We start from the raw sequence: 23,516 nt of genomic DNA, 5'->3' as shown, positions 1-23,516 counted from the left end.
AAATTTAGGACTGAGTTGAGGGAGAACTTCTTCACCCAGAGGGTTGAGAATCTGTGGAATTCCCTGCCCAGTTGAATGTTAAGGCAAAGATAGACTTTTGATTAGTAAAGGAATTATGGTTATGGTGAACAGGCAGGTAAGTGAAGCGGAGTCCATGAAAAAATAAGCCAGGATCTTACTGAATGGCAGAACAGGCTCAACGGGCCAAATGGCCGACTTCTGCTCCTATTTCTTATGTTCTCATGAAACCTTAGCAGGAGAGGATAAATGAAAGGGAAACAGATTGGTCAGGAATATCACAGAATCCCTACAGTGTGGAAACTGTATTTGGCCTAACAAGTCGACACCGACCCTCCAAAGAGTAGCCCACCCAGACCCATTCTCGTACCGTATTACTCTACATTTACCCCCTACTAATGCACCTAACTTACCTGACCACTATGGGCAATTTAGCATGGCCAATTCACCTAACCTACGCATCTTTGGATTGTGGGAGGAAACTGGAGCACCCGGAGGAAACCCACACAGACATGGGGAGAATTTGCAAACTCCACAGAGACAATGGCCTGAGGCTGGAACCAAACCTGGGTCCCTGGCACTGAGGCAGCAGTGCTAACCACTGAGCCAACATGTTGCCCTCTACTGCAGCATGTGGAGAACATCCAGGCCATTACCTTGTGATGCCTCCCTTCCAGAGGAGTTGAGCAACTGTAATGCATGGGTTGAGGCACAAAACAATTTGGCAGCAAGAAGTCCTCCACTCCCCCTCCAATGACCAGGTGCTGTGTCTGACCCCACAGCCGACATGAGGAAAATATGCAGAGTCAACCCACGTAAGGCTGCAGGATCAGATAACATCCCTGGCAGAGTGCTCAGAGGATGCTCTGACATAGGTTCTCACAGCCATCTTCAACATCTCCCTGATCTGCACCACAGTTCCAATGTGCTTCATTCTCCCCGTGCCGAAGTAGTCTTCAGCGTCCTGTCTCAACCACTACTGCCTTGTTGCAGTTACACCAATCATCATGAAGTGCTTTGACAGGCTTGTGATGAGGCATATTAAACCCTCTCCCTCAGTGAACACCCTGCAGTTCATGCATTGTCCCAACAGCTCACCAGATGATGCCATTTCCACAATCCTCCATCTGGCCCTCACCCACCTTGAGAATAAGGACACCTACATCAGGCTACACTTTCTAAACTTCAGTTCTGCATGTAACACTATCATTCCTCAGCACCCGATTGGAAAGCAGTCTGCTGGGCCTAAATATCTCCCTTTGTAACTGGAACCTGGACTTCTTGATTGGGACCAGCATCTCCAACACCATCACAATTAGCACCGGGGCCTCCCAGTGCTGGGTGCTAAGTCCACGGCTGTTCACCCTGCTGACACACAACTGTGCAGCAATGTACAGGTTGAATCACATCAAGTTCGCAGATGATACGACTATAGTCCTGATTGAGATGCCGGTATTGGTCTGGGGTGTACAATGTTAAAAATCACAACAGGTTATAGTCCAACAGGTTTATATGAAAGCATATAGCCTTCTGAGTGCTGCTCCTTCATCCGGTGGTTGTGGAGTATAAGATTGTAAATGCTTGTGTTATAAATTGTCTTACAATGTGATGTAACTGAAACTATATATTGAAAAAGACCTGGATTGCTTGTTAAGAGTCTCATCTGTTAAAATGACCATGTTGGTTTTCATTTTTTCATATGTAAATCCCAGAACTTTAAAGTTATATTCTCAAGTGAACTTTAACAACTAGTGTCATGTTAGCCCAGATAATGAATTTAAAGGTGTGAGCTGCTCTGTGAGAGACTGTCTGCGCCACAGTGGTAAGACTGATTCTATTTTAAAAAACAAACAGATTCATGGAATCTTACATGGATTCATGCAGTTTTTGAGCAAAGTAAAATGTAATTCTGAAAGTACAAAGTCACCCCACAAACTTGTGTATGTGCGCACATGGGTGTGTTGGGGGGGGGAAAGAGAGTTGGTGTGTGTGTAAAAGGGGGTACAAGTCTGAGAGGGTGCATGTGTGAGTGTATGAGGGGGGGGGTCTGTGTAAGAGTGTGCACGCATGTGTAGGTGTTTGTGTGCGCACCTGTCTGTGAATGGTGTACAGTGCAATGACATCACTTGTAATGTGGCATGAACCCAAGGTCCTGGTTGAGGCCATGCCCACAGGTACTAAACTTGGCTATCAACCTCTGCTCAGCCACTTTTCATTGTCCCGAAGTCTGCCTTGGAAGACAAGAACAGTCTGCCTGCAGTGTAGGAGATAGACAATGGTGGCTAAGCCACATTTGTACCGACCACGTACATGGTGGGTGGTGTCCCCATGCATGATGGTGGTATCTGTGTCAACACTGACACATCTTGCAGTGTCTACAGTGACAGGGTTGTATGGTGTTGTCCTGAAAGCCAGGCAGTTTGCTACGAACAATGGTCTGTTAGAGGTTTAGTGGTTGTTTAAAAAAAAAGGTGTAAAGTGGAGGTGTGGGGGGGGGGGGGGAAAGAAGGACTTGGCAAGGTGCTCATCCGCATTGTCAATGTGTTGCAGGTCGCGAAGAATGTGGCGTTGTGTTTTGTCGCCTGGGAAGTACTGGACAATGAAGGGCCCCCTTCGAAGGGCCGACATGACACTGATTGTTAAAGTTCATTTGAAAATATAACTTTTTTAAAAAAGTTGTGATTTCCATAAGAAAGAACAGAAACTAACATGGTCATTCTAAAAAGAGAAACTTAAACAAGCCAGGTCTTTTTCAATATATAAAATTTCCATTACATCACTGTAAACCTTTGCTATGAATTCTGTGTCTTATGACCTTATACTTCACAACTACCTGATGAAGGAGCAGCACTCCAAAAGGTGGTGCTTCCAAGTAAACTTGGACTATAATCTGGTGTTGTGATTTTTAAACTTGATACAACTGTAGTGGGTTTCAGCAGCAGGAACAGCAAGTCAGTATATGGAGAGGAAGTGCAGCAGCTAATGGACTGGTGGAGAGTCAACAACTTGTATCTAAACATGGACAAGATGAAAAAAGATGGTTGTTGACTTCAGGAAGTCATGGAGCAACCACTCTCTGCTGAGCATCGACAGCTCCCCTGTGGAGATTGTGAAGAGCACCAAATTTCTTGGTTTACACCTGGCAGAGAATCTCACCTGGACCCTCAACACCAGCTCCACAGCCAAGAAAGTCTAGCAGCATCTCTATTTTCTGCCCAGGCAGAGGAAAGCCCACCTCCCAAAACACCCATCCTCACCACATTCTACAGAAGTTTCATCAAAAGTACCCTGAGCTGCTGCATCACTGCCTGGTTCAGCAATTGCACCATCTCGGTGCTCAAGACCCTACAACGGATAGTGAGGACAGCTGAGAAAAATCGGGGTCACTCTTCCCTCCATTATAGACATTTACTCCACATGCTGCATCCGAAAGGCTAAGAGCATTGTTGAAGACCCCAAACACCCCTCACTCAAACTCTAAGTTACCAGAGTATACACAGTCTCTCACGGCCAGACAATGCAACAGTTTCTTCCCAAGCTATCAGGCTTATTAACAGTATGATTGGACTCTTTCCCATCAGAAATTCTCTCATTTTCCTACTAGAAAATGATCACTCAATCTTCTGTTACACTATAACTTGCATGCTTTGCACTTCATGCCATGTATTATTGAGTAGTTTGTGCTGTCCATGTAGCACCCGCTGTTCTGGAGGAACGCTGTCTCTTTATTATGACAAGTAAAAAGCCACCCTGTGCAAATATTGAGTATTTATATATTTATATAGTGGAAAACTTGAATTACTCTTTATAAATTGTATGATAAATAGTGTAAAGGTCAAAATTCCAAGAGAATATTCAGCAGAGAAAAAATGTCCACATTGATATGCTTCCAATTCAATTTTAAAAAGGAGGCATTGATTGACTTTGAACTTGGGAAGGTGGTCAGTTAGGGAGATAATTATTATTGTATCCTATAGGTTGAGGGTGGCTAAGTAATTCAGAAGAATTAATGGAAAGCCATCTTCAACAGCTTAAGAATGGATCTGAATGAAATAAATTGGAATCAAACATTTAAGCAAAACTAATTGAACAATAGTTGGATTTAAAAAAAAGGGAGAGATATTTAGGCAAGGTTAAGTTACCTTCTTACAAAAAGAAAGGGGTAAACAAATCTAGAATATGCAGAAGAGAGGTAGTGATGGTGGAAGAATTTTGAAACAGTTTCCAATTAGCTGGCAGATTTCAGAGTCTAAAGCAAAAGGGACTACAATTTACGTAGTGGGTATAAATGTACACAGGCAAAGAAAAAGCATGGTTTGGAGATGCCGGTGTTGGACTGGGGTGTACAAAGTTAAAAATCACAACACCAGGTTATAGCAGGTGGATGAACTTGCAAATTAGGGTGCTATATTAGTGTACCTGCTGCTAGCCCATTCTCATCCTGTCCATAATTGTACAGTGGCCAGGAAGGTTCCAGGTGTCATCCACAGTGGCCCATTTCAGACCATTTAAAATAAAAGGTCATTAACGTGCAGTTAAAAGAGGTTCTTATCCCAATGCTGTTCTGTATCAAAGTCGAGAGAGGTCAGTGTCCAATATGTGGCCTATTAGGTATAACCTTGTAGACTGCTGGTCAGTGAAAGAGCTGTGAATTTTCATGAACTAGGGCTCCTGCCAACAGCTTTGCATCACTTTGTCCATCCTACTTCCCATTGCACAACATTCCATCATCGCCTCCTTACACCCGCACCATGTTGCTGGTTAGCAATCAGCCTAGCCCCAGCAAGATCGCAGATTTACCCAATTGCTGAACACCACAATCTCTGCCTACCTGCTGCAACAGCAATGGCACTGCCAGCGTGCTGAACTGCTGGCCTACAATTGATTGGCAGATCAATGAGAAAGACCATGCTCTGAGAGAAAAATACAAGTCCTGCTTCACACCAAATTTAAGAAAAGTAAAAATCACCCAAACAAATTAAGGTAGGATGAGGGGTCTCACCCTGGCCAGTGTCACACTTGATATGGACAGTGGAGGTGCCAGGAGCCTTTCCTCAGCATTAAATTCAGCCCAGTGGCTTTAACATGCCTCAATCTCTCCATTAATGAATGGTCTAAAACTATAAGCTGTTGTAAGTGTTTATAATGTCAAACTTTATTTGTGCTTCATCACATTTCCAAAGTGAAGGGACAAGTGAACTTAGTTTTAAATATACTGTCTGAAAGACTGTAGAAAGCAGCAAATTTGAATGACAGGCCTAGTGGTATTAGACAGCAATTTTTAAACAGGTCATCCATTGTGCATATCTGAAGATTCACAGGGAGTCCTAAAAACAGAAATAAAGTTGACACCATTTTCTTACAAGCTATGCTGTTCCAAAAACTGAAGAGGCTATTTCATTCTTCCTCTTTCCTTGCTATGTTGAAGTAGAGATCTTGTTTTCTCTTAATTTATTCAACCAGGATTGGTAAAACTTTGCCCTGCCCCCTTTTTTTAAAAAGGCTTTATTCTGCAACCTATGTATATTTAATACTATTTTGTTATTGCTTACTCAATGTTTACCTTTTCTCTTTGGAGAGCTTAGGAGACAGGTGGGGGCGGGAAAGAGGTGGGGAACAACTTACACACTTCTATAAGATCATGACAGGCATGGATAGGGTGAATGCACTCAGATCTTTCTCCCAGGGTTGGGGAGACCAAGGTTAGAGGGCATCAGTTTAAGGTTAGAAAGGAAAAAAACTTGAAGGGCAACAATTATCTTTTAAAAAAAGAGAAAGGTACACATATGGAATGAGCTGCTTGCAGAAGTGGTTGAGGCAGGTACGTGTTCACAACATTTAAAAAGGCATTTGGACAAATACATGAATTGGAAAGGTTTAGAATGATATGGGCCAAATGCAGGGAAATGGGGTTAGCATGGTTGGATGTTTTGGTCGGCATGGACCAGTTTGGGCCAACGGACCTGTGTTTGTGCTGTCGGACTCTGACAGTACTGGAGAGGAAAACTATCTCGATTCTTGGTTTGTACCAAGGCATCTCAATTAAGGGATTACATTGGCCAAGAAATGGCAGCAGAATGGGAAACCAACATGATTTAATCATGAATGAAATGTGTACTCAAAATCTCCTAGAAATCCAACAGGATGCCAGTTCAGTGAATTGACATCTAGTACTTGCCAATCAGCTACCCCAAAACAACTCAATGGTTAGGACCTTGGGAAAAATTACCTAGCTCAATAGAAAATCTACTATCAACTCTTTTGTGCATCCTCAAGAGGAATTTTTTTTACCTTATTGTTTCATCCTTTAGTAACCTCTGATGGAAGTTCAGATTTTGTACACTAAATAGATGAGATTTCATCAGCATGAAGGATGCATAACTCACGAATGCCATGGGCAAGAATAAGTTGTCAGCTCTTTCTCATGAGCGAATTAAACCTAGTAATGTACCGCGACCAGTGCAAGATTCTATTTATTATACATCTGTTACTGTTTAGATGTGGGAAAAGATAGTAAAAACAACCATTTTAAGCTCTAAAAATAAAAGGTAGGTGGAAGCTCAGAAGGCTTAATAAAAATCTTGTGGAGATTTGGAATGTTTTGATAGTTGCATACTGCACTTGCCGATGGCACAGGAGAGCACATAGTCCCTAGTATAGGTAGTGCATGATGTTTTGACATGCGCACCAGATCTTTTAGACTTTTCACTGTTGAATCTCACTTATAGTCTGTCTTGTCAAAATAGATTTTTATTTGCCACAAGATGGATAATGGGGTTTAGATATATTTTAACATACTTCAGTCATAATGCAGGATTAGCATATTATAAGATTATCACTCAAAGAATGGATAATTCTTGGATATTTAAAATTCCAAGCACTTTTTCCATTTGGATAGAAATAAATTTTGCTTTTTGTAGTCACACTATATTCTACATTAAACTAAAACAGAAGACTTTTGAAAAATGAGGAAACTCTGGGTCAACAACCCAGGACAAAGCCTGAAAGCTAAAAGTTATGATCCTTCCAATTACACCAGAATAGATTCTGTTACTGTGCACCAACTCGGAGCCAGAATGCACAGGGCTATTGGGAATGAACCCCATTACATTGGTCTGGCTGACACCCTGATACCACAAATGCATTCTTCTGCCTAATGCAGCTGGAAGTCACATCACTCACTGCCTATACAGAAGTGATGGTCTTTGGCAAAGTATTTCCCAAACTGTTTCACCTGAAGACACTGCCAGTAATATTCGCAGCATGCAAACGCTGGACATCAACAAGAGAATATAACTAACTATTCCCCTTGACAATGAACAGCATTAATATTGAAGGAAATCAACATGCTGGGGCTACTATTGACAGAAACTGATCAGGACTAGCCAAATACTACTGCAATAAAAGCCAGTGAGAAACTAGATATTCTTGGTGAGTAACTCACTTCATCTCTACAACTTGCCCACATAAATGGACTATTTCCCACTTACCTGGATAAATGCAGCTCCAAAACCACTCATGAAGCTGAACACCACCCAGGTCAAAAGAAGTCACTTGAAGGTGGTGGAGGAGTGACAATTATTAAATTTCACCAACAGCATAGCAATGTTAGAAGTATGTACAACCTAGAAGTTGGACACCAGTTTCCTTGGCCAGCATCTGCCAACCCTTTTACTTATACAAACTAAGAGGAGAAAGGACAGCAGTACCTAGGAAACAGCATAACCTGCAAGTTCTCAAACCCACATACCATCTTGACATGGAACTACATTGCAGTTCCTTCATTGAGTGACAAAATCCTGGAACTCTCCAACACCACATGGACTACAATGTTCAAGAGAGTGTGGTTCACCAGCAGTTAGGCAACTTATGTGGACCTTGAGAATCAAAGTATTTTACAGCAGAGGCAGCTTTTAATTCATCATGTCTGCAGGTCCAGTGACTTCTTCCCAACAGCTTCTCCACCAATTTGTGTTTGTGCTTGTATCTTTCAGATCTCTAGCATCCGCAATTTTGTTTTATAATAGGGGAGTGTTAGAATCAGGATAGAAACAGGCAACTAATGGAATGCCACAGGGATCAGTACAGGGCCATAAATAATTTACAATATATTTTAATGACTTAGACAAGAAAAGTGAAGATGCTATAGCCAATTTTGCCGATGGCCCAAAAACATGGGAAGGCAAATGGTGAGGACAATAGTGTGCAGAGGAAGATACACAGGTTAAGTGAGTGGACAAGAACAAAAAAAGGTCAGGTGGAATACCATGTGGGGAAATGAGATTATACATTTTGACAGAAAGAATAGAGGAGCTGAATACTTAAGTTGAGAAAAACTGTGGAAAGCTACAAAGCAGAGGGATTTGAGTGTGTTCATCCATGACTCAAAAAGCTGGGATCAAATTTCAAGAGTGGTTGAGGATCCTCTGTCTGGACAGAATGGAGTAAACTCGTTGAGCAACAGGAAACAGTAGTAGTTGAAGGGAGTTTCTTGAAAATGGAGAAAGGTGACCAGTGGTGTTCCATGGGGGTCAGTATTGGGGACACTTGTTTGTAATATACATACAGGGCACTGTTGGTATGATCAGCAAGTTTGCAGATGACAAAGATTGGTGGAGTAGCAGAAAGCATAAGGGACTGTCAGAATACAGGAGAATATAGAATAGACTGGAGAGCTGGGCAGAAAAGTGGCAGATGGCTTTCAATCCAGAAAAAATGTGAGGTGATGCATTTAGGCAAGTCTAATTCTAGAGCAAATTATACAATGAACTGAAGAGCATTGGGAAAAGTTGATAGGCAGAGAGATCTGGGAGTGCAGGTCCATTGTACCCTGAAGGTTAAAGGTGGTCAAGAAGGTATATAGTATGTTTGCCTTCATCAGATGGGGTATTGAGTATAAGAGCTGGCATGTTATGTTAAAATTGTACAAGGCATTGGGTCGGTCACATTTAGAATACTCTGGACAGGTCTGGGTGCCACATTAGCAAAAAGGATGGGGATACTTTGGAGAGGGTGCAGTGCAGGTTTACAAGGATGTTGCCTTGTATGGAAGGTGCTAGCTATGAAGAGAGGTGGAGTAGGTTAGGTTTGTTTTCATTAGGAAAAAAAGAGAGATTGAGGGGGGACCTGATTGAGGTTTACAAAATCATGAAGGGTATAGGCAGGGTGATAAAGACAAGCTTTTTTCTCCCCCAGGGTGAAGGATTCAATAACGAGAGGTCATGCTTTCAAGGTGAGAGGTGGAAAGTTTAAGGGGGATACACATGGCAAGTACTACAGAGGGTGGTGGGCATTTCGAATGGATTGCCAGAAGAGGTGGTAGAGGCAGGCACAGTAGATTCATTTAAGATGCATCTTGAGAGATGCATGAGTAGGTGGGGAGCAGAGGGATACAAATGCTTAGGAATTGACTGACAGGTTTAGACAGGACATTTGTATTGGCTCAGGCTTGGAGGGCCGAAGGGCCTGTTCCTGAGCTGTATATTTTCTTTGTTCTTGATATAGAAGGGTCAGGGTGGTAGTTAATTGGTACTGACAGAATATTGAGAGAGACTTGGATAGAACGGACATAGGCTAGTAGAAGAAACTAGGACTGGAGGAAATAGCCTCAGTGTGAATTAGAACTGTAATAAGGAAACATTTCTTCAGCCAGAGTGTGGTGAATCTGTGGAACTCTCCACAGAAGGCTGTGGAAGCATAGTCATTGAGTGTATTTAGGACAAAATGTCAGAAAGGGTTCAGAAAAGACTTACCAAGGATGTTGCCAGGGGTAGAGGGTTTGAACTATAGGGAGAGGCTGAATATGCTCGGGTGGTTTTCCCTGGTGCAGAGGAGGCTGAGGGGTGACCTTATAGTGGTTTATAAAATCTTGAGTGGCATTTGTAGGATAAATATATGAAGTCTTTTCCCTGGGGTGGGAGTCCAGAACTAGAGGGCATAGGTTTAGTGGGGGGGGGGGGGGGGGGAAGAAATTGAAGTATAGGTGGTGTGTAAGGAATGAGCTACCAGAGCAAGCAGAGGCTAGTGTAATTGCAACATTTAAAAAGACATCTGGATGGGACTATGAATAGGAAGGGTGAGAGATATGGGTAAAGTGCTGGCAAATGGGACTAGATTAGGTGGGATATCTGGTTGGCATGAATGAGTTGGACCAAAAGGTCTTTTTCAGTACTGTACATCTGACTCTATATAGGTTCTTGATTAGTAAGGGGATCAAAGATTTGAGAGAAGGCAGGAGAATGGGGTTGAGAATCACGTATCAGCTATGATCAAATGATGGAGGAGACTCAAATGTGCCGAAATGGACCAATTTTGCTCCTATAATCTTAGGGTCCCAAAGTAATAAAGGAAAGTCAATGGAATGTTGGCCTTTATTTCAAAAGGCAATGGAACATAAAAGTCAGGAGGTTTTACTAAAAAAAAGTACCAGCTGTGGTCTGACTGTTGCCTTTTAACGTGACCAGTGTCAGGCCCCTTAACTAAGAAGGATTGGAGAACAGAGAATGTTCACTAAGCAGATTCCAGGTAAGAAGAGTTTAAGAATAAGGCAACTTTATTGAAACATACAGGATTCTTGGCAGACTTAACAGGGTCTATGTGGAAAGGTTGCTTCCCCTTTGGAAGAGACTAGGACCAGATGACAATCTCAGAAGTAGTGGTTTCCTGATTAAAACATAGGTCAGGAAGAATTTCTTCTCTCATGATACTGAATCTTGGAAATTCTTTACTGCAGAGGCTGGATCATTAAGTACAGTCAATTCTGAGATGACACTTTTAATCACAAGGGAATCTAAGGTTATGGGGATAGGACAGGAAAGTAGAGTTGAGGATTAGCAGATCAGCCATAAACTCATTGAATAGCAAAACAGACTGTGCTGAATGGCTTACTTCTTAGATTTTAATGGTACCTGTTGTCTTTAAAGGATCAAGGAACTCTATTGCTGGGGTTTACTTCCTCATGCAGGCCATTACACTCATCTGATGGCATACCAGCCTCCAGGTATATTGGCAACAAAGTGGAAACTCATGTAGAATATAGCAGCATTGATCAGTTTGTTTAGTTGATATTCAAGACCAATTAGGACTGGGCAGTATCATAATATTGACACTTCAATGGAGTAGTAAAACAGCAGAAAACTATAATTCTGTGACTGATTGGCAGAGACCTCAAAAATAGACATTTAACCTATAGCTCTGAATGTGAATGATGACCCAAAGATTGAGGTTAAAAGCCACACCACGAAGACAGATTCAGGTTTTACAGAAGAAAGAAAACGTTACTGATCTAGAGAGTAGTAATGCATTCTGACAGAAATTTCTTCTGGAACTCTCATTTAAACTGATAGTATTCAATAGCCAAAGGGATTATCATAAATCAGCCAAGTTAATCTTGACAAACTAGACTAAAAATGTAATTGTTTACCTTAGATGGTAATACTGAGATTTGCCACAACAGAAGGAAAAGCCACTAACAGCAAAACAAAAAAAATCTCATCCACAGGAGAAAGTTTGAAAGCAGACTGAAACTCCCAACTGTTAAAGGCATTTTGATAAATATTGCCTTGCTCCCAAGTAAACAGAAAAAGGGTGACATCAAAAAGACAAAATATGTTCTGCGTATTGTTCTACACATGTTTATTTTTTGGATAATGTCTAGGAAAACATCACCATGGTGATGGCCTTGCATTTAGGTGGTGGGTGTTACAAATTTGAATTTTTAAAAAAAATTGTTTTGGGATGGTGGCCAGGATCTTGCTGCTGTCAGTGGAAGTGGGAAACAGAGTCCGACGAAGATTTGAAGCTCAGAGACCCTTTCAATAATCAGGCAGCTGAGTCAAAAGCATGAATGGCAGCAACCACTGCAACTAGGGCATAAACAGAGCTGTCCGGGGCTGTGGACCAGAGTCATTGAGTGTCTTTCAGACAGAGACGGATGGTCCCTTTGCTAATTAAGAACCAAAGGGTTACATGGCAAAAGCAGAAGAATGAGGCTGAAAAAACATATTAGCCATAGTTGAATGTTGGAAGACACAATGGGTCTAACAGCTTAATTCTGCTCAGTTATCGCAGTCTTAAGTTGGAGCAAAGCAGAAGGAATTGACAAATGAGAATAGATACTTTCAAAATCAACCTGTTCAGAGAGGTTGTTACTACACACCTCTGGAGCAGCTGGGACTTGAAGCTGGATTTCCTTGTCCAGAGGCAAGGAATGGTCATTACACCAATAGAGCCTAACAAAAAGGAGGATAGATATTTTAATTAACTTGCTCAGACAGGTGACAATCAAACCCAGGCCTTCTGCCTCAAAATGTTGGAGACCTCACCCCTGCACCACAAAATACCCTTGGCAAAGGGGTGGGGGGGTGGGGGCAGTACAACTCAACAGCCAATTTGGTTCTGTCACATTCTATGCAGACAATAACTGCAGACCAAAAGGCAACCCATTCCCTGATAAAAGGAGAGCCTGTCTACGTTAGTTAGAATCATAGAATCCCTACAGTGTAGAAGCAGACCATTTGACACATTCATTCCACACCAACCCCTCCGAACAGCATCCCATCCAGACCCACCCTATCCTTGTAACCCTGCATTCCCCATGGCTAACCCTTCCTACCCTCCATGCTACAGGCATTTGAGCCTGACTAAACCACCTGACCTGCACATCCCTGGACTTCCATTTTGCCTTGAGCGGCAATAATCACAACTCAGCTGGAATGAGGCCCTTAAGTCATTCAATTGACTCAAGGGCTTTAATCAACTGTTGACTTGAAAAGGTGGCATTTGCATCTGAAAGTGGCAGTATCAGGGCCCAACACTGGAGGATGCTAAGGTATGCAGTGGAATCCTGTCTGCGCAGACAGAAATTCAGATCAGTCCTAGGGCCCCAAACCACCCTCAGGAACCTGCACCCAAGAACCTGGAGTTGCCGTTTGGGTAAGGTTAGTGTCCTTTCACCTTGCAAGGAGGTGGTTTTTATACAGACTGCTGCTGCACACCATTCACCTAGACTCTTCAATTTGCTGCTGGGACACCTTGGCACGCTAATTTTCTGGCCAGGCATGGAGATTGCTCTACGTGGGAATCTTCCCATTTTCTACTGCAGACCTGGGGTGGCAATGTTGCAGTCCTTTTATAATAGTAAATAGCAGCAGGTTCATGGACTCCCAGCCCAACTGGTTAATTTTGCAAGTGGAGTCAGTGAACCATTTATTGTGGGTGTTTGCACTCCCTTTTAGTTATTTGAAAAACTTTAGTGTTTTTGGTTGTACTTCAGCCTGATTTTTTGGACACCCAGTGCAGGCAGATTGGAGAATCGCCTTGTGCATCTACTCCTGGGCCTGGCAATACACAGGTGCAGGCAACTGGCTGCGAAGGGGGTCATCTCTGCAGACGGTCTGCCTTCTTTGTGGATACATTCATGCCCAGATGTCCTTGGAAAGGTAACATGCGGTTTCTATCAATGCTGTTGATGTCTTTAGAGAGATGGGCACTTCAGGGGATACAGTACTTTATTTTCCCCTCCAATTTCATATTGTTCTGGTCCTTTGCCTCTTGCCCTCCCTATGTCCCCCCTCACTTTATTTGCATTGCCAATTATGGGCTTTGCTTGTAATTATTTCATTGGCTACATGAGCAATTACTACTGTTCGTTTAAGGAAAGTGGGGTAAATAGAAAAATCACAAGACAAAGCCAGTGATTTTAGTGCTGGGAAGGTTGCTCAGTTATGCATGATAGTATTTTTGGCTGTTCACCCACAAAATAATTTGGGCAAAGACAGGACAGAGCAGACTTTGGTCCATCACCATGCCACTGATTTAATGCACTTCCCAACTCAAAATTTGAAATATACTCCTTATAAAAGAGGGAAAGGTCATGTGACTGTTATGATATCTAACCAAAAAAACCAGGATGGGTTGATGTTAAATTGTTTCACTGTAAAGGCAATGCATAGTGTTTACATTTACAAAACAGTGAGCTTCTATACAGTTCAAGAGCAGATTGGAGAATTGATAAAGAGAACAGAAATAAAAACAATTAAACTGTTGTCTTCACAGTAGTGCTAGGAAGTTCGTTGGTTAAAAAGGAGCTAAAAGAAAATTTGTACTCTGTTTAAAACTAGAAATTTAACAGGACTGCAAATCAGACAAATTCCCAGGACTTAATCTAGATCCCAGAGTATTAAATAAACTAGCCATGGAAACAATTGATGCACTTTTCAAAAGTAGAGCTGCAACAGTCATGGCTGATAGTTGAAGGGTGACAAATGCAACTTCACTTTGAAAAGCAGAGGTGGGAATAAACAGGAGATTACAGGTCAACCTAACATTAGTAAGGAAATGTAAAAAGATATCAGAATGCCAATGGGGAGGTGTGTGCAGGTAATCAATCCATTCTACTGCATAGGTCACTAAGTGAAATAGTTATATTGCAATTTAGAGCTAAACCCTGACCATGTGATAAACTCATCCTTTCAGTTGCAAAATGAAGAGCTGATACTTGGCAGCTTTAACTCAAAAACTAGCTTTTCAAAAATATCAAAAACTATTCCCAACAAAAAGTTAGATCACCTTGTGTTACCTTAACTACAAGCACACACACCACACAGTTCCACATTGGATATGGTTTATGCCCGAAATGTCGATTCTCCTGCTCCTTGAATGCTGCCTGACCGGCAGTGCCTTTCCAGCACCACACACTCCATTCCTCACTTTCTCCAAAAAAAAGCCATATTTCCCAGTTTAATTTTCAAAAGATGCCTTTACAAATATTATAGGACAGTCTACAGTGTGGAAACAGGCCCTTCTGCCTGAAGAGTCCATACCAACCCTCTGACTAATGCACCTAATACTACAGGCAATTTAGCATGGTCAATGCACCAGACCTGCACATCTTTGTACTGTGGGAGCAAACCCAAGCAGATACAGGGAGAATGTCTGTGTGGAGTTTCCTCAGTCACCCAAGCCTGGAATTGAACCTGGGATCCTGGTGCTCTGAGGCAGCAGTGTTAACCACTGAGCCACCATGCCACCCCACAGCAGTTGGAATGGTACATTCCAAGTCATAACAGGTCATTGTGCAAGATTACAACACATGGATATGGGAATGACATACTGGCATAGACAGAACAGATTAGCTGACAGAAACCAGAGCAATAAATAGGTCTTTTTCAGGGTAGAAGGCAGTGACTATTGGGGTACTGCAGGAGACGGTGTCTGGGCCCCAGCTGTTCAATATTAATTATTTGAATGAAGGAAACAGTGTAATAGAACATTACAGCATAGTACAGGCCCTTTGGCCCCTGATGTTGTGCCAACCTGTGAAACACATCTGAAGGCCATCTAACCTGCAAGGTGGCACAGTGGTTAGCACTGCTGCCTCACAGCAATAGAGACCTGGGTTCAATTGCACGTGGGTTTCCTCCAGGTGCTCCGGTTTCCTCCCACAGTCCAAAAGTGTGCAGGTTAGGTGAATTGGCCATGCTAAATTGCCTGTAGTGTTAGGTGAAGGGTAAACATAGGGGAATGGGTCTGGGTTGGTTGCTCTTCGGAGGGTCAGTGTGGACTTGTTGGGCCGAAGGGCCTGTTTCCACACTAACTAATCTAATCACTCCTTTTTATCCATAGGTTTATGGAATGACCATTTAAATACCCTTAAAGTTGGTGAATCTACTACTGTTGCAGGCAGGGCATTCTACGCCCCTAGCATAGAGTAAAAATGACCTCTGACATCTGTCACCCTTCAATTTAAAGCTATGTCCCCGCATGCTAGCCATTGCCAGCTGAGGAAAAAGGCTCTCTGTCCAACCTATCTAACCCGCTGATTATATGTCTCAATTAAGTCACCTCTCAACCTTCTGGTCTCCAACGAAAACAGCCTCGAGTCATAGATGTACAGCATCTATGTAAACAGACCCTTCGGTCCAACCCGTCCTTGCTGACCAGACATCCCAACCCAATCTAGTCCCACCTGCCAGCACCCAGGCCATATCCCTCCAAACCCTTCCTATTCATATACCCATCCAAATGCCTTTTAAATGTTGCAATTGTACCAGCCTCCACCACTTCCTCTGGCAACTCACTCCATACATGTGAACAAGTTGCCCTGTAGGTCTCATATCTTTCCCCTCTCACCCTAAACCCATGCCCTCTAGTTCTGGACTCCCCAACCTCAGGGAAAGGAAAGGACTTTGCCTATTTACCCTATCCATGCCCCTCAAATTTGTAAACTTCTATAAGGTCACTCCTCAGCCTCCAACGCTCCAGGGAAAACAGCCCCAGCCAGTTCAGCTCTCCCTGTAGCTCAAATCCTCCAATGGTGGCAACATCCTTTTAGATTTTTTCTGAACCCTTTCAAGTTTCACAACATCTTTGATAGGAAGGAGACCAGAATTGCACACAATATTCCAACAGTGGCCTAACCAATATCCTGTACAGCTGCAATATGACCTTCAACTCCTGTACTCAATATTCTGACCAATAAAGGAAAGCATACCAAATGCCTTCTTTACTATCCTATCTACCTGCGACTCCACTTTCAAAGGAGCTATGACCCTGCACTCCAAGGTCTCCTTGTTCAGCAACACTCTAGGACCTTACCATTGAGTATATAAGTCCTGCTAAGATTTGCTTTCCCAAAATACAGCACCTCACATTTATCCAAATTAAACTCCATCTGCCACTTCAGCCCATTGACCATCTGGTCAAGATGGCCCTCAGCCTTTCTTCAAGACCTTCCCTCCATATCAGGCAACATCCGAGTAAATCTCATAGAACATAGAACAATACAGCACAGAACAGGCCCTTCGGCCAACGATGTTGTGCCGAATTTCTAACCTAGATTAAGCACCCATCCATGTACCTATCCAAATGCTGCTTAAAGGTCGCCAATGATTCTGACTCTACCACTCCCACGGGCAGTGCATTCCATGCCCCCACCACTCTCTGGGTAAAGAACCCACCCCTGACATCCCCCCTATACCTTCCACCCTTCACCTTAAATTTATGTCCCCTTGTAACACTGTTGTACCCGGGGAAAAAGTTTCTGACTGTCTACTCTATCTATTCCTCTGATCATCTTATAAACCTCTATCAAGTCACCCTCATCCTTCGCCGTTCCAACGAGAAAAGGCAGAGAACTCTCAACCTATCCTCGTACGACCTATTCTTCATTCCAGGCAACATCCTGGTAAATCTTCTCTGCACCCTCTCCAAAGCTTCCACATCTTTCCTAAAGTGAGGCGACCAGAACTGCACACAATACTCCAACTGTGGCCTAACCAAAGTCCTGTACAGCTGCAACATCACTTCACGACTCTTGATTTCAATCCCTCTGCTAATGAACGATAATACACCATAGGCCTTCTTACAAACTCTATCCACCTGAGTGGCAACCTTCAAAGATCTATGTACATAGACCCCAAGATCCCTCTGTTCCTCCACCTGACTAAGAACCCTACCATTAACCCTGTATTCCGCATTCTTATTTGTTCTTCCAAAATGGACAACCTCACACTTGGCAGGGTTGAACTCCATCTGCCACTCCTCAGCCCAGCTCTGCATCATATCGAAGTCCCTCTGCAGCCGACAACAGCCCTCCTCACTGTCCACAACTCCACCTATCTTCGTATCATCTGCAAATTTACTGACCCACCCTTCGACTCCCTCATCTAAGTCATTAATAAAAATTACAAACAGCAGAGGACCCAGAACTGATCCTTGCGGAACTCCACTTGTAACTGGGCTCCAGGCTGAATATTTACCATCTAACACCACTCTCTGCCTTCGACTGGTTAGCCAGTTTTCTATCCAATTGGCCAAATTTCCCTCTATCCCATGCCTCCTGACTTTCCGCATAAGCCTACCATGGGGAACCTTATCAAATGCCTTACTAAAATCCATGTACACTACATCCACTGCTCTACCCTCATCCACATGCTTGGTCACCTCCTCGAAGAATTCAATAAGACTTGTAAGGCAAGACCTACCCTTCACAAATCCGTGCTGGCTGTCCCTAATCAAGCAGTGTCTTTCCAGATACTCGTAAATCCTATCCCTCAGTACCCTTTCCATTACTTTGCCTACCACAGAAGTAAGACTAACTGGCCTGTAATTCCCGGGGTTATCCCTATTCCCTTTTTTGAACAGGGGCACAACATTCGCTACTCTCCAGTCCCCTGGTACCACCCCCGTTGCCAGTGAGGACGAGAAGATCATTGCCAATGGTACTGCAATTTCCTCTCTTGCTTCCCACATAATCCTAGGATATATCGCGTCAGGCCCGGGGGACTTGTCTATCCTCAAGTTGTTCAAAATGTCCAACACATCTTCCTTCCTAACAGGTATCTCTTCTAGCTTAACAGTCCGTTTCACACTCTCCTCTTCAACAATACGGTCCCTCTCGTTCGTAAATACTGAAGAGAAGTACTTGTTCAAGACCTCTCCTATCTCTTCCGACTCAATACACAGTCTCCCACTACTGTCCTTGATCGGACCTACCCTCGTTCTCGTCATTCTCAGGTTTCTCACATACGCATAAAATGCCTTGGTTATCCTTGATCCTATCCGCCAAGGATTTTTCATGCCCTCACTTAGCTCTCCTAATCCCTTTCTTCAGGTCCCTTCTGGCTATCCTGTATCCCTCCACTGCTCTGTCTGAACCCGGTTTCCTCAACCTTATGTAAGCCTCCTTCTTCCTCTTTACTAGACATTCAAGCTCCCTCGTCAACCAAGGCTCCCTCACACGACCATTTCTTTCCTGCCTGATCGGTACATACATATCAAGGACACGTCGTATCTGCCCCTTGAAAAAGTTCCACATTTCCACCACATCCTTCCCTGACAGCCTATGCTCCCAACGTATGCTCCTCAAATCCTGTCTTACAGCATCGTAATTTCCCTTCCCCCAATTGTAAAATCTACCTTGTTGTGCGCACCTATCTCTCTCCATAACCAAGGTGAAAGTCACAATTGTGGTCACCATCACCAAAATGTTCACCCACTAACAAGCCCGCCACTTGTCCTGGTTCTTTACCGAGTACCAAATCCAATATGGCCTCCCCTCTGGTTGGACAATCTACATACTGCGTTAGAAAAGCTTCCTGGACACTGCACAAACACCGCCCCGTCCAATCTACTTGATCTAAAGAGCTTCCAATCAATATTTGGGAAGTTGAAGTCGCCCATGACTACGACCCTGTGGCTTCTGCACCTTTCCAAGATCTGTTTCCCAATCTGTTTCTCCACATCTCTGCTGCCATTGTGGGGCCTATAATAAACACCCAACAAGGTGACTGCACCTTTCCTATTTCTGACTTCAGCCCATACTACCTCCAGAGGCAGATCCCCCTCAAACTTCCTTTCTGCAGCCTTGGAACCCTTTCCAAAGCTCCACATCCTTAATGCGGTGACCAGAACTGTACGCAATACTCCAAGTGCAGCTGCAGCAGGACCCCGAAAGTCAATCCCTCTACTAATAAAAATCTTACACATCATTATGCCTTCTTATGAACCCTATCATCCTGGGTGGCAACTCTCAGGGATCTATATACATGGACAGATCTATGTACAGATCTCACTGCTCATCCACACTACCAAGAATCTTACCATTATCCCTGTACTCTATTCCGGTTACTCCTTCCAAAAAGTGAATCACCTCACACTTGTTTTAAATTACATTGGCCACCTCTCAGCCCAGCTCTGCAATTTATCTCTCTAACATCCTTTAGCACTATCCACAAACCTTTTTGTGTCATCTGCAAATTTACTGACTCACCTAAATCATTTATAGAAATGATAATGAGACAACCCTTCGTGGTACCCCACTAGTACCTGAACTCCAAGATAAACATTTCCCTTCAACGACCTTCTTTTCTTTCAGTTAAGAAAGTTCTGATCCAAACTAAATTACCCTCAATCCCATGCCTCCATTTTAGTTCAATAGCCTACTGCGGGGAACCTTATCAAATGCCATACTGAAATCCATATATCCCACATCAACAGCTTTACCCTCATCTACCGGTCTGGTCACCTTCTCAAAAGAAGGCAATAAAGGTTTGAGAGCCACGATCTACCCTTCACAAAACCTATATTGACTCTCCCTAATCAACTTATTCCTCTCTAGATGATTATAAATCCTTTACCACAACCAAAGTAAAGCTCACTAGTCTGTAATTACTAGGGCTGTCTCTACTCCCCTTCCTGAACAACATTCGCTATCCTCCAGTTTTCTGCCACCATTCCTGTAGACAACAAAAAGATCAAAGCCAAAGGTTCAAATCTCCTCCCTGGCTTCCCAGAGAATCCTAAGATAAACCCCATCTGGCCCAGGCAACTTGACTATTTGTACACTTTCCAAAATTGCTAACACCTCCTCCTTGTGAACCTCAAACACATCTTGTCTGGTAGCCTGCATCTTGGTCTTCACCTCGACAATATTGTCTTTTTCTAGTGTGAATACTGTCAAAAAAAATCATTTAGCGTTTCCCTTCTCTCCTGACTCCATGCACAACTACCCATCACTATCCTTTATTAGCCCTAATCTTACAAGTCATTCCTTTTATTCCTGATGTGCCTACAGAAAGCCTTAGAGTTTTCCTTGATCATATCCACCAGAGACTTCTCACACCCCCTCCTGGTTCTTCTTAGCTTTCTCTTTAGGTCTTTCCTGGCTAACTTGCCATTTTAGAACTGGTTATCAATGGCACCTCTGACAGTTCAGCACCTGTCACTGGGAGTGTCAGCCTGGGTTGGGAGTTCAGGTCTCTAGGTTTGGACTTGGATGCATAGTGTTCTGATTAAGAACAGTAATGCACAGTGCCTGCAAGGAAAAGGGTGTCCGGTACATCTCCTTGAAGAGGAGTCAGATTGCAGGAATTCCTTTGCAGGAAACTCCAACCTATTTGGAAGGCTGGCTCAAAGCCCAGGAAATCCCTCCAACTCCATTCCCTACTTGAAAAGGTTACCTTCCCTAATAATGTTGCAATACTTTAGCAGTCATACACCTGAATGGACCACCGGTTGTCTGTCAGTGGGAGGAAGCAGAGTTTGCTGTTAACTATTATTCATGACTAAGTCATGAAGCAGAAGGTTAAGTTTTGTTCTGATTCTAAATTAATTAGCATCCACTGTCAACATTATGTGCAAACTAACACATTCCAAAAGTTAAAAAAGTATTTACATTCCTCCCCCTCCACATACCTGCAGCAGGTTCAGTCATGAGCATTATTGGTCACCTTACCTAAAGGAGGGAGCTACTTGCCATACAACATGTACAACAAAAGAGGTTCATTGGACAGATTTCTAGGAAGTCAGATTTACTGGATCAACAATAGAGAGAAAACAAAAATCAGTGACTAAAAGAAGTGAAAACAGAATTCAGACAGGGCTGGATAGACTGGAGGTAGGAACCCCCCCACCCAAGGAGAGTCTGGATGCAGGGTAGAACATTCCCCAATTCAAGATGGAGGATGGTGACCCAATTGAAATGCAGAGCAAGAATCAACCATGATCAAAGTTAATGGATCAGTAGACCATGCCTTGTTCATATATGGATGCTTGAAGAGAAAAGGCTCATTACCATTCAATGGAGTAAAGATGGAGGGGCTGATTTGATTCAGGATCCTTAAAGCTTCAATGGTCATGATAAGATTGATTTGGAAAAAAGGATGCTTTCTCAGGTATCAGTCCAGAACTGACAGGAGTGGGTTAGAGGATTAAAAAAGAATGGAGATTACTTTTTTGAGGCAGGTAGGAATGTTAAACATGACAAAACAGAATGACTTGTCTTATTATATACTCTTGATGAAAGGAATATGCCTGAAATGTTGATTCACCTGCTCCTCAGATGCTGCCTGACCTGCTGTGCATTTCTTGCATCATAGTGGACTCAAATCCTATTATATAGAAGATCAGGCCTGCAAAGCCAAGTGGCTTACCTTTTGTTCTCATTTCTTATATTCATAAGAATTTGGATAAAGCCATCAGCATTTCTACCAGAATAGGAAGCCCATATATATATAAAAAGCTCAGATCAATGTGAGGAGGAGTGTTTAAGTTATCCCTGAAATTTAATGCAGTCTGCCAGGTGACAGAAGCTGAAAATAGCAAGTTCATGGTTCAGACATAAGGAGTAGGAACTGGTGCTAGATTTAGCAAGACCAAATTGATGAGTAATCAAATGGAAGCTGGGAGATCCCTGGCAATTCTTTCTCCAGTGTAAGAGTATTCACTGAACCACAGCTCTGGGATTTAAGTTACCAGACTGAGAAGAGAACAGAACAGAAGTAATGCTTCAGAATGAAGAATTGTATTGGACCAAGATAATCAAATGCCTACCTATTAAAAAGTAATTTAACCAAAACCCAATATCTGTAGCTTTCTTTAAAAAAAAATACCAGTTCTGTTCTGGAGTTTAAAGAATAACTTCCCTACAAAGAAAAGTACTTAGAGTGAGGAGCGATTTTAAGATATTTAAAAAGATATTTAACAGTTAGTATCAGGCTTACAGCTATTACCATGATCAGTCTGGTTAATGGTTATGAACTAGTAACCCAGGCAAACTTTTAGGGGACATGGGTTAAATTTAAATTCAATTAAGAACTGGAATGAGATCACCACATGGTAACTATGAAACCATTAATACTTAAAATCCATCTGGTTCTCTCATGTCCTTTCGAGAAAAGGAATCTGCAATCCTTTCTTGTTCTGACCTACACATGACCCGAGAGTCACAGCAGTACAATTGAGTTAACTATTCAAATGTCTGAGCAACCCACTCAATTAAAGGTTAAAACAATGAATCCCACAGGTAGACAGAGACATGACGACCTTACTTGAAGGTGTTACACCAAGGATTTTTAGCAAAACCAGAGTCAATAGCAGTTACCCTGATTTCTATTGGAGTCACACCATGTTCGAGAAGCTAGTTAGAGATTGGACATTTCAGTGCAAGAGAGAGCCAGTTTTCTCCGCTCCTTCATTTAGACATTTTAGTACCATTTGCATTGCCTTTGTGGTGTTATGGGCACCTGAGATATCTGCTCCTGATCCCCTTCTGTCAGGCTAAACACCATTTTCCAACTGCAGCGAGTAGTGAACAGTCGTATCAGTTCAATGGCAACTTGATGTCACTTTCTACGGATGTCGCCAGATCTGTGGAGGTTCTCCAGCATTACTGGCTTGAATTTCAGATTTCCATCATTTACAGATGAGCAACCTCACTCCTACCAATACTTTTGGACACAGGGTTAGAGGATTTGAGCTATAGGAAGAGGCTGAATAGGCTGGAACTGTTTTCCCTGGAGCATTGGAGGCTGATCTTAGAGGTTTATAAAATAATGAGGGGCATAGATAGGGTAAATAGGCAAAGTCTTTTCCCTGGGGTTGGTTTAGGGTGAGAGGGGCAGGGTATAAAAGAGACCTAAGGGGCAACTTTTTCTCAGAGGGTGGTATGTGTATGGAATGAGTTGCCAGAGGAAGTGGTGGAGGCTGGTACAAATTGC

The 23,516-nt window shown here is 42.8% G+C and overlaps 1 protein-coding gene across 4 annotated transcripts in view; it reads right to left on the bottom strand.

The window, feature by feature from the left end:
- cntfr (ciliary neurotrophic factor receptor) overlaps positions 1-23,516 on the bottom strand; it is a 375,848-nt gene that overhangs the window by 332,605 nt on the left and 19,727 nt on the right. The gene's annotated exons all lie outside the window — the stretch shown is intronic.

Source organism: Chiloscyllium punctatum, chromosome 1 (genome assembly GCF_047496795.1).
Source record: "Chiloscyllium punctatum isolate Juve2018m chromosome 1, sChiPun1.3, whole genome shotgun sequence".
In the NCBI taxonomy this organism is placed as follows: Eukaryota; Metazoa; Chordata; class Chondrichthyes; order Orectolobiformes; family Hemiscylliidae; genus Chiloscyllium; species Chiloscyllium punctatum.
Note: the sequence above shows the minus strand (reverse complement) of the source record. Positions and strands in the feature narration are given on the sequence as shown.